The sequence below is a fragment of the Coffea arabica genome, chromosome 1c, assembly GCF_036785885.1.
Source record: "Coffea arabica cultivar ET-39 chromosome 1c, Coffea Arabica ET-39 HiFi, whole genome shotgun sequence".
Taxonomy (NCBI): Eukaryota; Viridiplantae; Streptophyta; class Magnoliopsida; order Gentianales; family Rubiaceae; genus Coffea; species Coffea arabica.
Window position 1 is genome coordinate 43779836 of NC_092310.1, and position 14242 is coordinate 43794077.

A 14242-nucleotide genomic window follows, 5' to 3' on the forward strand; every position below is an offset into this window, starting at 1 on the left:
CCTAGTGTTTAGTTGGTAAGAAAAGAGTTGAAGCGTGCTTCTTCACTCGGCCACCGCTCAATTAATATATCAGTTTCTATTGCTCCATTCACTCACCGCTTGCACTTAGCTAATAATTGGCAGCTATTTTCTCCTCCTAAATTCATTTATCTCGCTGCTTATAGGACTTAAGAATCAAAAGGTAAACAATCCACTTGGTGGTCTCTTTTATTTTTCAATCGGTGCTGCCAGCTAAGCTGCTTACTCAGACCAACTCCAAGTATTTCTTTCTCTCAGTTTCTGCTAAAAATTCTGATGGTTTTATGCCAATGGTGCTCACTCAGGCCACTGCTCAAATTTCTTGCAGATTATTTTCTCATCTTCCCCTCTGCCGCTGTCGCTCTTTTCACTCTTCTGCGACCCTCCTGAAATGGGCTTCCGGGGTAGAACCCTCCAACTTGACAATGCCCGAACTCACCAGTCGGGTTTGCAGCCTTTTAGTTCTCGAACGCCATTCAGACCTCAAGAACCTTTCTTTCCAATTCTCCCACGAACTCGTCGACGCTGTCCTCCAAAAACTGAAGCTCAACCCCTCCGCTTGTCTTCAGTTCTTCAGATTAGCTTCAAACCAGTCAAATTACCGACCCCATTTCAAGGCTTACTAGAAAATCGTTCACATTTTGTCCAAGGATAGAAAAGAACAGAGATGTGAAAAAATGAAAGAAGAGAAAAAGAGAGGATAGATTTTGAATTTTTAAATAGTTTCATGATTTACAAACATTGAAACCACTTGCACCTGCTGGTACAGTGAGTGCACGCGCCACATTCCGTTACTCAACTGGAAGGAATCTGTCAATTGTCCATTTTTATCCAAAATTGGATAGATTATGGACCAAATTTACTTTTTGAAATAGATTGAGAACCAGTTCCGTGCATGGGTAATACATTGGGGACTAAAACTACAATTCTCCCATTTTAAAAATTTTTTCTACAAATTCTATAAAAAATTATAATAGAGTTTTAGACAAACATCCAAAAAATTTATTTACCAAACAGACCTCGTTCTGTTGCCTACATCTTCTAACTGTCTCACCATTTTGTTTCCATTCCTATCGACTTTCGTTAACTAATTTTCATTTTGTCTTCCAATCTTTTCTTTTTTCTCTTTGTTTCCTGTCAAAATTATCTTTTAATCCTGTTTCTTCATGTTTGTTATTCTTTTCTTTATTTAATCAAACTAAAACATGAAAACTTATTATTCTTTTTTTTTTCTCTTCTATCCATTAGCTGCTGGCTCCTTTTTTTCTTCTCTTATTTTGCCTTAGACCTTAGATTTGCAAGTTTCCTTCTTGCTCTTAGTTTTATACTAGGTGTTTAGGTCTATAAATTGCAGCAACTTTACCATTACAGATTTACTTGAAAACGAGGAAAGCCTAATTCTTCATCTTTTCTTTTCTTCGTTTTTCTTTTTTTGGCGGAAACAAGTTGCAAATTAAAAAGACACATGTGATAAAAGGTAGAATGCACTGTTATAGAAATGGATAGAAGTCCTCCAGCACTTGTTTTGCACACATTTAGAACAAACCCCAAAAACAAGCTAACTAAATTATTATAAAAGAAGAAGAAGAAGAAGCCCTAAATACCTCCTATTTGTATCACATTAAGTTAAATTACATGGAACGTCTATCCCATCATCCACCACTAACAATGGCACAACCCTTATTTGCTTAAAGCTTTGTCAATCCATCCCCAACTTATCCTTCACCACTTGAGTTTAGCTGGAAAGTACTGCAAATCACGAAGCCCAAAAATATAAGAACATATGTATGTGGTAGAATTGTGAGAGAATATTTGATTACAGAATTGTAGAAAGTCAACAAACCTTTTCAATGAGGGAGAGATAATACGACTTGACCTCTTCTAGGCTGATCTTCACTTTGCACATTGCTGTAAAGATCATACTTGTTGAACACATGAAGCCATTTCAGCGTCTTTTTCCTCCTCTTCATTCATCAACTATCCGTAGTCTTCACCGTTATGTAGAGCATAGAACTAATGGAATCGGATAATGAAGAAAAGGGCAGTAGGAGGCAGAGTACAGTTATTCCCTTTCACATCCTGTACATTTATCCAACAAAATTTAAAGGGAATACTTACAAAAAGCATACTATTAACTCTAATGTTAAGGATCACATGACCAAGATTTATAAGACGACACAAGGTTTTTTGATGTCCTGGCTTACCAAGTACATGTACTCATCATGACCCTAGGACATGGTAATAGTGAGTCAATTGTGCATTTTATTTGATGGTATTTTGTCTTGATTTTGGCCACTTATTGTGCAAAGTAATGGTTTCTGCTCATAATTGGTATGTGTGTCAGTTGCAGGCGCTTGGTGTCAACAAGTGGTGAAAAGAAGCGAATTTCCAGAAGACTATTCATTCCAGAGCGTGCCCACGCCAGAAACCGTAGAGTGACTTATGAAAAGACGGATTGCGGTACTTATCCCTGGAAGCTTGCCGCTATTTTTGGGGAGATGTGTTTGACGTTTGCTGCGTTGGATTAGGAGACATCTTCAGAGAATATTTTGGCAACAAATCAAGGAGAGAAATAGGGAAAGATATCCCTTATAGATACAAAGACCGGAGTGGCTAAAAGAGGGCGGCAGAAAAACTTTAAAAATAGGAGAGCAACTGACTAGCAGTTTATCCTTTGTCTTTGTCTTTTCCTTCGGAACGTGAGGTGGAGACTAGCGGCTATACCTTTTACTTTTTCATCAACTAAATTCGATTCAAGTTTTCTATTGCATCATCGTTATGAGGCAAGGCTAGGTTCCTTTATCTAGTTCAGGAATAATAAAGGCTCGGTGCACGGACAATTGTGAGATCTTTTTAATTGTTCTACGCTATTTTAAATTTTGCGTTCGTGGGTATTTAATTATTCTTTGTTTCAATAGGCTATTATTGTTTGGATTTATTGGATTAATGTGGCCAGTTGTTCAATTGTCTGAATAGTATACAGCCAATCAGGACGATGGTGCATATCACTTGATTGTTTTAAAATTAATGGCAAACGGCACAATTTCATTGCCTCGCAAGTAGTCTAATCTGTGTCGTAAGAATAGTTAATCTAGTTTAGATGAACCCACATGTGTGTTTGTCAACTAAAATTGGGTCTCTCTAATTTCTAAAGTTGGGAATAGATTAAGTCCTACGAGCGTCTCTGGGGTTATCTATTTTTCAAGGGAGTAGTTTAAGAGCGTTTCTGGACTACCTTATAATTAAGGAGAGATTGGTGGTTTGGTGGTTGTCAAATTGCTTTAACCAATTTATTTGTGAACGTGTAAATTAATTCAGGTATTTATAATCAATTGCGTGAGCCGGTGTCGAAAGTATTTCCTTGACTAGGGTGTGTCAATTAATTGTTTATTATATTCTTTAGTGACTGCATTTTTTGCGAATTGGAAATTCATTACCCTTACATCTTTAATTTGTTCTTTAAATCTCCCATCCTAAAACCTCTCAAATTATCTGTGTAATAAATCCGCCAGTTTCCTGAGGAGACGACCCTACTTACCACTATACTCATTTAGTTTTGGGAGTAAGTATTGGTATAAATTTTATTTTAAGTAGTTTGACAGCTACCAAATTTTAGCGCCATTGCCGGGGACCTGGTGTTTGAAGTGTTTTATTGCACAGGCTTTGTTTAGCTTATGTTTTATGCCTTGATCTTCCGGTACAGGAAGACTCGAATTTGACCTAGAGATCGAGAAAACAGCAAGGAGGTTGACGAAGGAGACTAAGTTGCAAAAGCAACAAGCTTCAGCTACACTACCCTCCGGATTTGAACAAAATTCTAACTTAAGTGACTCATTAGTTGAGTTGGAAACGGACTTGACTGAACCCAACGAAACAATGGCAGCCCAAAGGACTTTGAGAAAGCTTGCAACACTGAATGTTAACCAAAAGCCTCTATGCATTACTTATCCTAACACGGAGCAGGCTTTTGAATTAAAATCTGGGTTGATTCATTTATTGCCTACTTTTCGTGGTGTTGCAGGTGAGGGCCCACACAAACATTTGAAGGAATTCCATGTAGTGTGCTCACCATGAAACTTCAGGGTGTTACGGAAGAACAAATCAAGCTACATGCGTTTCTTTTTTCCTTAGCAGACAAGGCTAAAGACTGGCTGTTCTACTTGCCATCGAGATCCATTACTACTTGGGAAGGACTGAAACGGCAGTTCCTTGAGAAGTTCTTCCCAGTCTCCAGGGCTACCAACATTAGAAAGGAAATATGTGGAGTTAGGCAGGCCAATGGAGAAATTCTCTACGAATACTGGGAGCGATTCAAATAACTGTGCGTCAATTGCCCGCACCATCAGATCCCTGACCAATTGTTGATCCAGTATTTTTACGAGGGACTGTTACCCATGGATAGAACCATGGTGGGTGCAGTTAGTGGCAGTGCTTTGGTAAATAAAACAACAGATGAAGCCAAACGGCTGATCTCGCACATGGCAGAGAACTCTCAACAGTTTGGAATCAGATCTGAGGGAGTGACTAGAAGGGTCAATGAGGTAAATCATTCTGACCTTGCAAATAAATTAACTGAGATTACTACCTTGGTTCGTCAAATGGCTGTAGGACAAGTACAAACAACTAAAGCATGTGGAATATGTGCTGCTCCTGAACACATGACCGATATGTGTCCGACCCTTCAAGAAGACCCCCACGAGCAAGCCAGTGCCATAGGAGGTTTGCCTGGACCACCCCAAAGGAGAAATGACCCATATGCGCCCACATACAATCCAGGGTGGCGGAACCACCCTAATTTCAGCTATGCTCCAAAACCCTCAGGTTTTCAACAACCATTCCAGCAGAGACCTCCAATACAGCCACCATCCACGTTAAATTCAAGTATGCCCCTTGACGATATGGTTAAATCACTAGTTAATAGCACTTGTCAAATGCAGCAGGATTCGCAGAGATTCCAACAAGAGACTCGCACCAGGATTCGTAATTTGGAAGCGCAAGTGTCACAACTAGCGTCTTCAATGAGCAACCTTGAGAATTGTAATAAAGACAAGTTACCAGCTCAAGTGATTCCCAATCCAAAGGAGAATGCCAATGTGATGCTTCTGCACAGTGGCAAGGAGGTGCAGTCCTCAAGAAAGGAAGCAATAAGAGCTGAAGATGAACAAGTTTCTGGGGAGCTTGAGAAGGAAACGGTAAGTCATCAGCCAGATGTTCCTAAGGTCTTGGATATTAACTCTCCTTTTCCTAGCAGGTTGGCTAAAACACAAAAAGAGGAATCAGAGAAGGAGATTCTGGACACCTTTAGGAAAGTGAAAATCAACATCCCATTGTTGGATGCGATCAGGCAGTTACCAAAGTATGTAAAGTTTTTTAAGGAGTTGTGTACTAATCGGAACAAGTTGAATTTTCACGACAAAATAAAGGTAGGTGAGAATGTGTCAGTAGTCCTCCAAAGGAAGTTGCCGCAAAAATGCAAGAATCCAGGTATGTTTACAATACCATGCATTATAGGCCAGAAGAGGATAGAAAGAGGTATACTTGATCTAGGGGTATCTATTAATGTTATGTCTTTGCCAATATTTAGGGACTTAAACTTAAGACCTCTAAAAGATACAAGGGTAATAATTCAACTAGCCGATAGGTCAAATGTTTACCATGAGGGTGTAGTTGAAGACATCCTAGTGAAAGTTAATTAGTTTATCTTTCCTGCTGACTTCTACATTGTTGACATGAATGATGATAACTCAGTTAATTCAGCTGTACTTCTTCTGGGTAGACCATTCATGAGTACTGCCACAATAAAGATAGATGTACAAAAGGGTACCTTGTCTGTAGAATTTGACGGGGAGATAGTTACTTTTAACATTTTTGATGCAATAAAATACCTGAATGAAACTAAGTCAGTAAATTATGTTTGTATCACTAATTTAGTTGTACAAGATCACTTTAAGCAGAATTTTATGAAGGACAAGCTGGAATTCGTGTTACCACAAAGTAAGATGAATACGGAAGTGGAAAACGTGGATAAGGAAGATATTAGAGAAGCAATTATGTCGCTACATTCACGTCCAAAATTTCCCAACAGGTCAGTCAAATCATTTTTACCATTACCTCCTTCTAATGAGAGAATTTTGCCCTCTGTTGAACAGGTACCAGAGTTGAAATTAAAAGAATTGCCGAAACATTTGGAATATACTTACCTGGGAGATCATAACACTCTGCCGTTCATCATTGCAAATAATCTGACAGCAGTCCAAGAAGAAAAACTCTTACGAGTTTTGCGAGAGTTTAAGCCTGCAATTAGATGGACATTGGCAGATATCAAAGGTATAAATCCAGCCATTTGTATGCATCACATTCTACTGGAGTAGGATGCAAAACCGGTAAGGGAACGTCAAAGGAAGCTTAACCCAACCATGAAAGAAGTGGTAATGAAGGAGATTCTCAAACTATTGAAATTAGGAATTATTTTTCCTATCTCCGATAGTTGGTGGATAAGTCCAGTGCATGGCGTCCCTAAAAAGAGCGGAATTATACTTGTGCGGAATAAAAAGAATGAATTGGTACCAATAAGACTCCAAAATGGGTGGAGAATGTGTATTGACTTCAGGAAGTTAAATGCGGCCACAAGGAAATATCATTTCCCGTTACCATTCATCGATGAGATGCTCGAGAGATTGGTAGGTAAGTGTTTCTTTTGCTTTCTTGATGGCTACTCTGGGTATTATCAAATTATTGTTGCTTAAGAGGACCAGCACAAAACCACTTTCACTTGCCCATTTCAATGCTCCAAGAACGTTTCAAAGATGTATAATGAGTATTTTTTCTGACATGATTGAAAATTGCATTGAAATATTCATGAATGATTTCACAGTTTATAGTGATTCTTTTGATCAATGCTTGCAAAATTTAACAAAGGTTTTACAGTGATGCATTGAAACAAATTTGGTCATGAATTATGAAAAGTGTCATTTTATGGTGAAGGAAGATATTGTTTTGGGCCATGTTGTTTCATCTAGGGGTATCAAAGTCGACAAAGAAAAAGTTGACTTGATTACTAGCTTACCTTACCACACTAATGTCAAGGAGATTCATAGTTTTTTTAGTCATGCAGGTTTCTACAGACGATTCATCAAAGATTTCTCACGAATTGCACAGCCATTGTCCTGACTACTTTAAAAGGAGGCATTATTTGATTTTGGAGATGCTTGTAAAGTGTCCTTTGATACACTAAAGAGCATGTTGACCACAACTAGTCAGTACGCAGTAGGAGCTGTGCTCGGTCAGAAAATTGGGAAGTGTAGTCATGTCATTTACTATACGTCAAAAACGTTGTCGCCAGTTCAATGCAACTACACCACCACTGAAAAGGAGCTTTTTAGCAATTATTTTTGTTTTTGAGAAATTTCGATCATATTTGTTAGGATCGAAAGTAACAGTTTTCTCTGATCATGCAGCCTTGAAGTACCTTTTGGCAAGAAAGGAGTCCAACCCTAAACTCATTCGTTGGATACTCCTGCTGCAAGAATATGATTGGAAGATTAAAGATCGTAAAGGGGTTGACAATTCAGTGGCAGATCTTTTGAGCAGATTAATTCGAGAAGAAGAGGTAGTGCCCATATCCGAGGTATTTTCAGATGAACACTTATTTCAACTTGCAGGTGAGGAACCATGGTATGCTGACATTATTAACTTTCTAGTCAGTCACAAATTTTCAAGTTGTATGAGTAAGACTAAGAAGGATAAAATAATACAGGATTCTCGATATTACATTTGGGATGAACCCTATTTATGGAAAATAGGGTCTGACCAAATCATTCGTTGATGTGTTCCCAATGAAGAAATTCCCTCTATACTTGTTCATTGTCATAGTTACGCCTGTGGTGGTCAATTTTGTCCTAAAAGAACTATTCAAAAAATATTTGATTGTGGTTTTTAATGGCAAACCTTGTTTCGTGATGCTTATCTATTTTGTAAAAGATGTGAAAAATGCCAAAAGTTTGGGAATTTATCTCACCGGGATGAAATTCCCAAGTTCCTATGTTATTTTGTGAAATCTTTGATGTCTGGGATATGGACTTCATAGGACCGTTTTCCAATTCTTTTGGTTTTCTTTATATTCTGTTAGGCATGGACTATGTGTCGAAATGGGTAGAAATAAAGGTTACTCGAACTAATGATTCACGAGTTGTTACAAGATTTCTGAAATCCAACATTTTTAGTAGGTTTGGCATGCCAAGAGCAATTATCAGTGACCAAGGTACTCATTTTTGCAATCGCACCATTGAAGCATTAATGCGTTAGTATGGAGTTCAGCATCGAGTTGATACTATCTACCACCCACAGACTAACAGGCAAGCTAAGGTATCTAATCGCGAGATTAAAAAGATTTTGGAGAAAACGGTCAACCCAAATCGCAAGGATTGGAGTACCCGATTGGATGACGCATTGTGGACATATCGCACAGCTTATAAAATGCCAATCGGAATGTCTCCATACAGGTTGGTTTATGGTAAGATGTGTAATTTACCTGTTGCAATTGAGTATCGTGCGTTTTGGACAGTTAAGTAATGCAATTTCAACGCGAATAGAGATGGCAAAGAAAGAAAACTCCAACTTCAAGAGTTGGACAAAATCTGCTTGGATGCTTACGACAATGCACGACTTTACAAAGAACGCACAAAATCCATCCATGACAGACTACTGCGTAATAAGAAATTTGTTATAGGTCAACAGGTACTTCTATTCAACTCTCGGTTGAAATTCATGCCAGGTAAGTTGCGGTCCCGATGGATTGGATCATATGTTGTTGTCAACGTTTTTCCCAATGGTGTGGTTGAAATTAGAAGTTTAGAGACTAACAAAAAATTTAAGGTTAATGGTCATCGTCTCAAGCCGTTTATTGATATTTTAGAAATTGGCACTATTAAGGAGGTTCATTTGCTCAACCCCGTGTCTAAATAATTTGTTAAATTACATTTGGTCTGACCACAGACGTTAAATAGAGGCGCTACTTGGAAGGCAATCCAAGAGTTTCAATTATTAGTTTTTTGTATGTTTTTATTTCATCTTTATTGTACTCAAGATATGGTTGTTTTAGGTCCTATTGATAGACATTCTTTATTATAAGTCATGGGTGTGTTTTGTGAAGTTTTATTGGGATTAAAGGCAAAATTCTTTGGCAGAAGACTTTCTGTTATAAGGCATGCCCGCGCCTTATGCTAAATGCAACTGGGCATTTTTAAAGGTTGATGAACAGAAGACTAAGGTCTCCAAGGCGTGGCCTCTCAGTTACAGTCCGTCCTCCGCAAGCGCCATAAGCCCTTAATTATGGGTTCACTCGTCACTCACTTGGCCGTCCGTTTGGGGATGCTTGACCTGGATAAAGACCCTAAGCTCAGCCTGGCTCGTGAGATTGAGCCTTTGGACCTGCACAGTTTGGAGCTGATGGGCGTTATTCGCAAGGTAGGTGATGCCTATCAGATAACGCCTCCGGGAGATGGTGTGCCCCAACCTTAGGTCCCTCCCACTGCGCCAACCTCAGCGGCTGATCAGGCGGGTCCTTCCTTTTCCACGGCTCCATCTTCTTGGGACACCCAATTCCGTACTCTGCAAGACTCGATTCATGAGTTGGGCCGTCGAGTTGAGCGTATGGATGACCATCTCGCAGCCTTGCAAGTCCATTCTACTATTTAGACAGAAAATCTAGCAGCCTTCTTTGCCCACATTGGCTTTTAGCCGCCCCATCCTACTCCCTCATAGTGCTTTCGTGCACTCGTTTGGCCTTCAGGGAAGCTTCAATTCTTTTCTTTTTGATTTCTATTTTTCTTTGTTTCATTGAGGACAATGTAGATTTCTGGTGTAGGGGGGGAGTGGTTCTAGCTCTTTAGGTTTGATAGAAAAAAAATTCAAAAAAAATAAAATTCAAAAATATATATGATGAGTTCGTTTGGCTACAGTTGAAAATTGCTAGAATTTGATGCTATGATCATAATTACAATTACTCTACGAGCATGAGCAGTAATATTATGTGGTTAAATGTCTTGTCTTCTTAATAATGGAATTGAATGATAAAATTTGCAAGACTTGGCAATTAATATCCTGTTATGAGCTATCGAGCCAATGAGCGTTGCATTGATAACTGCTTTATGTTCTTTCATTGAGTGATGTCACACATGATTTGATTGTTCTAAAACTTGCTCTGTTATGCATATCAAGACCACATTCTTGAATTTGATACATTAAACTGATAAGGGCATCTAGATTAACCATTTTTGGCTCTCTAAAGATTGACCCTAATCAGATCTCCCCTAGTTGACCATGGTTGAGTCTAGACCTTTTCCTTGTTTAATAGTCCATTTTGTCACCCTTAACTCCATTGTGTTTGAACCCCTTTTATTTTTACCCCATGTCAAAGGAATGCCTTGATTTCAGTACATGATAATTTCGAATTATGTTGAAAGGGGATGATTGAAATTAGCGAGTGTGCCTACAGGCCCATGTAGTTGTGCGTAGTTGAAAGAAGAAAAAAAAAAGAAAAAAAAAAGAAAGAAAGGGGAGAAAGAAAAGAAAGGAGTACACCAAAAAAAGCAAAAGAAAAAGAAAAAAATAAGGAAGAAAACAAAGAAAAAAATGAGAAAAAAGAGTTACGAAGTGCTATTGTCAATATGTGTGATGTTGAGATAGTGGGGTGAAGCCCTGGGTTGTGCTTGCACTTGCTAATTTTTGGAAAAATTTATGGGTATTCTTTGGAAAGATCATTCGAATAAAGAAGCAAATTGGAATTCATGCAGCGGGTCAATGGTATTTCCTTTGACACAATGAGTTTAAATTACTTATTTGATCCAACCCGTGCCTGAGCCCTATTACAACCTGCATCAAGATCCTTTGATTTTTGCATTAAATTTAATTCTAGTGGTGGCGATGCAATATATTAGCAAGCATATGGTAACATCATTTTATTGTGTGAGGAGAGTGACCCTATGTGTTTCTTGTCGGAGTAAAGAGTAGTCATATGCCATTCTTCGAGAGAGAGTTAAGTCGTGAAATTTCTGAATTTGATGACATGGTTAGGAGGATAGGACATTTGTGCTCACAGGATGGACTGCTACATGTGTGTAGCTGTAATTGTATCTCTGAACTTTGAGATACTTGAGAACAAGCATTATCTTAGTGTGGGCGGATTTGATAGTGAGACAATTGTGCTTTTTAGTTGATGGTATTTTGTCTTGATTTTGGCCACCTATTGGGCAGAGTAATGGTTTCTGTTCATAATTGGTATGTGTGTCAGTTGCAGGCACTTAGTGTCAACAAGTGGTGAAAAGAGGCGAATTTCTAGAAGACTATTCATTCTAGAGCGTGCCCACGCCAGAGACCGCAGAGTGACGTGCGAAAAGACGGATCGCGGTACTTATCCCTGGAAGCTTGCCACTATTTTTAGGGAGATGTGTTTGACGTTGCTTTGGATTAGGAGACATCTTCAGAAAATATTTTGGCAACAAATCAAGGAGAGAAATAGGAAAAGATATCCCTTATAGATACAAAGACTGGATTGGATAAAAGAGGGCGGCGGAAAAACTTTAAAAATAGGAGAGCAACTAACTAGCAGTTTATCTTTTGTCTTTGTCTTTTCCTTCGAAACGTGAGGTGGAGACTAGCGTCTATACCTTTTACTTTTTCATCAACTAAATTCGATTCAAGTTTTCTATTGCATCATCGTTATGAGGCAAGGCTAGCTTCCTTTATCTAGTTGAGGAATAATAAAGGCTCGGTGCACGGACAATTGTGAGATCTTTTTAATTGTTCTGCGCTATTTTAAATTCTGCGTTCATGGGTATTTAACTATTCTTTGTTTCAATAGGCTATTATTGTTTGGATTTATTAGATTAATGTGGCCAGTTGTTCAATTGTCTGAATAGTATACAGCCAATCAGGACGATGGTGCATATCACTTGATTGTCTTAAAATTAGTGGCAAACGGCACAATTTCAGTGCCTCGCAAATAGTCTAATCTGTGTCATAGGAATAGTTAATCTAGTTTAGGTGAACCCGCATGTGTGTTTGTCAACTAGAATTAGGTCTCTCTAATTTCTAAAGTTGGAAATAGATTAAATCTTATGAGCGTCTTTGAGGTTATCTATTTTACAAGAGAGTAGTTTAAGAGCGTCTCTGAACTATCATATAATTAAGGAGAGATTGGTGGTTTGGCGGTTGTCAAATTGCTTTAACCAATTTATTTGGGAACGTGTGAATTAATTCAGGTATCTATGATCAATTGCGTGAGCCGTTGCCGAAAGTATTTTCTTGACTAGGGTGTGTCAATTAATTGTTTATTATATTTTTTAGCTACTGCATTTTTTGCGAATTGGAAATTCAGTACCCTTACATCTTTAATTTGTTCTTTAAATCTCCCTTCCTAAAACCCCCCAAATTATCTGTGTAATAAATCCGCCAATTTGCTAAGGAGACGACCCTACTCACCACTATACTCATTTAGTTTTGGGAGTAAGTATTGATATAAATTTTATTTTTGGTAGTTTAACAGTCACCACATGGTAATATTGTCCAGTCCACAGTTCTCAGTGTAGATTCCCAGCTTAGTGTTGAAGTTGCGATTCTTGTAGTCCGGATTTTCCTTGAAAAACTCAGCAAAATTTGCGATAGAAGAGCGGTTGGTTATCCAGAAAATTGTACAGTATTAGATAAGACAAGGAAGCTTGAATTGAATTATGAGAATTATCGCCTGGCAATGAACAATGACCTCGCTAAAAAGTGCATCCGAGCGGAAACGTGTCACCTGAGAAGTAATAAATCGACATGGTCCAGAAATCAATGTCCAAAGTCCAAACTAAAATCAAATGAATAGGGATCAGACATTAGGCGTCACTCGTCGGACTTACCTACAACACACCATTGAGGCTCACCATTGAACGATGTCCCCATACAGTATCAGATTTCCAGCTCTTAGCATCATGCTACACACCTTTAAGTGCATTGAATCACAACAAATGTAGCGCATTACGTGAGAACTCATTGTTTGGATTCAACCAAGAAAATCCTGTCAAAGTGCTTGCCAACTTGTGCTTTTACGCATCCACCTGGTTATGTAACCATCTTGTTTTAATTCTTTTTAATGGACACACTCTGGATTTAGTCATTTTAGAAATTGATGGGAGTGATGTAATAAATATTTGGCTATCAACCTTCTGGATCTGTTCGATGGTAGAAAATGATTATATGACATGGCAGTTGAGATTGTGTGTAATTACACATAGTCGGCCACGTCATAGAGTAACACATGTACACACATCTCAACTACCACATCATAGAGCAACACATATAACTAAACGTGTCATGTTGATTTCCTACCTTAAGATTGACAGCTAAATATTTATTACTACACCACTTCCATCAATTTCTAAAATAGCTAAAATCCAAAGCCTGATCGTTAATATTTTCTTTGTAACGTACGTCCGTAACTCTTCAGACTAGCAAGAAATCTTGGCACCAAAACAAGAAAGGTCAGTGGAAGGTGGAGTAGCTCAAGTCTGAACACATCCTCCACCCTCTATCCATCTAACCATGCATCCATTAAAAGCTTCTTTTGCTGATCTAAATTCTAAGCAGAGCAGTCCAAAAAACTCACCAAGGGCTTGGCATCTTCCCATAAAACCCAGAAAAAAGAATCAAAGATAAGATGTCTGGTTATATATACAAATTTGTAACAAGCTAAAGCATCCAACCTATTCACACACACAGAAGAGATAGTGAACCGTTAACACTCGTGTAGTCATGTTCTTTAAAGCTTGGCAAATTCAATTGCACCACGAAACTCCTATTACACATGTTAGAGAGATGACGAAAACAAAGTGCATGGCATAACAACTCACACAGAAATGGGAAAAGGGAAAAAAATAATAAAACAAAAGATTGAAAACAATGCTAATGGATGTGATGCACCGTGCAGTATCAAGATTGAGATCCTCTACTGTTGCAGAGGAAACCGCAAAGAGTATGGGTGGCTGGAGATCGGACCGGAGTAGCTGGGCTCGACTTGAAAATCACTCCGGCCGACTCGATCTCAACTGTACATCGAGTTGGGCAGTTCTGATCTGATCTCCAGTCAGCCACGGATTTAAGGGGGGGCTGGTGGGGGCTTAAGCCCCCCCCCCAAGCCGCCGGAAAACCCCCTATATATAGCCTGGGTCCATCACCAAGGCAATGA

At 38.7% G+C, this 14242-nt stretch overlaps 1 non-coding gene and 1 pseudogene across 1 annotated transcript; both read right to left on the reverse strand.

Moving 5' to 3' along the window:
* Positions 1-1577: 1577 nt before the first annotated feature.
* On the reverse strand, positions 1578-12960 carry LOC140005402 (inositol oxygenase 1-like; annotated as a pseudogene).
* LOC113743903 (small nucleolar RNA R71) lies at positions 4260-4366 on the reverse strand. The gene has a single exon (XR_003461233.1). It is a non-coding gene; the product is annotated as a small nucleolar RNA R71 (small nucleolar RNA).
* Positions 12961-14242: the final 1282 nt, after the last annotated feature.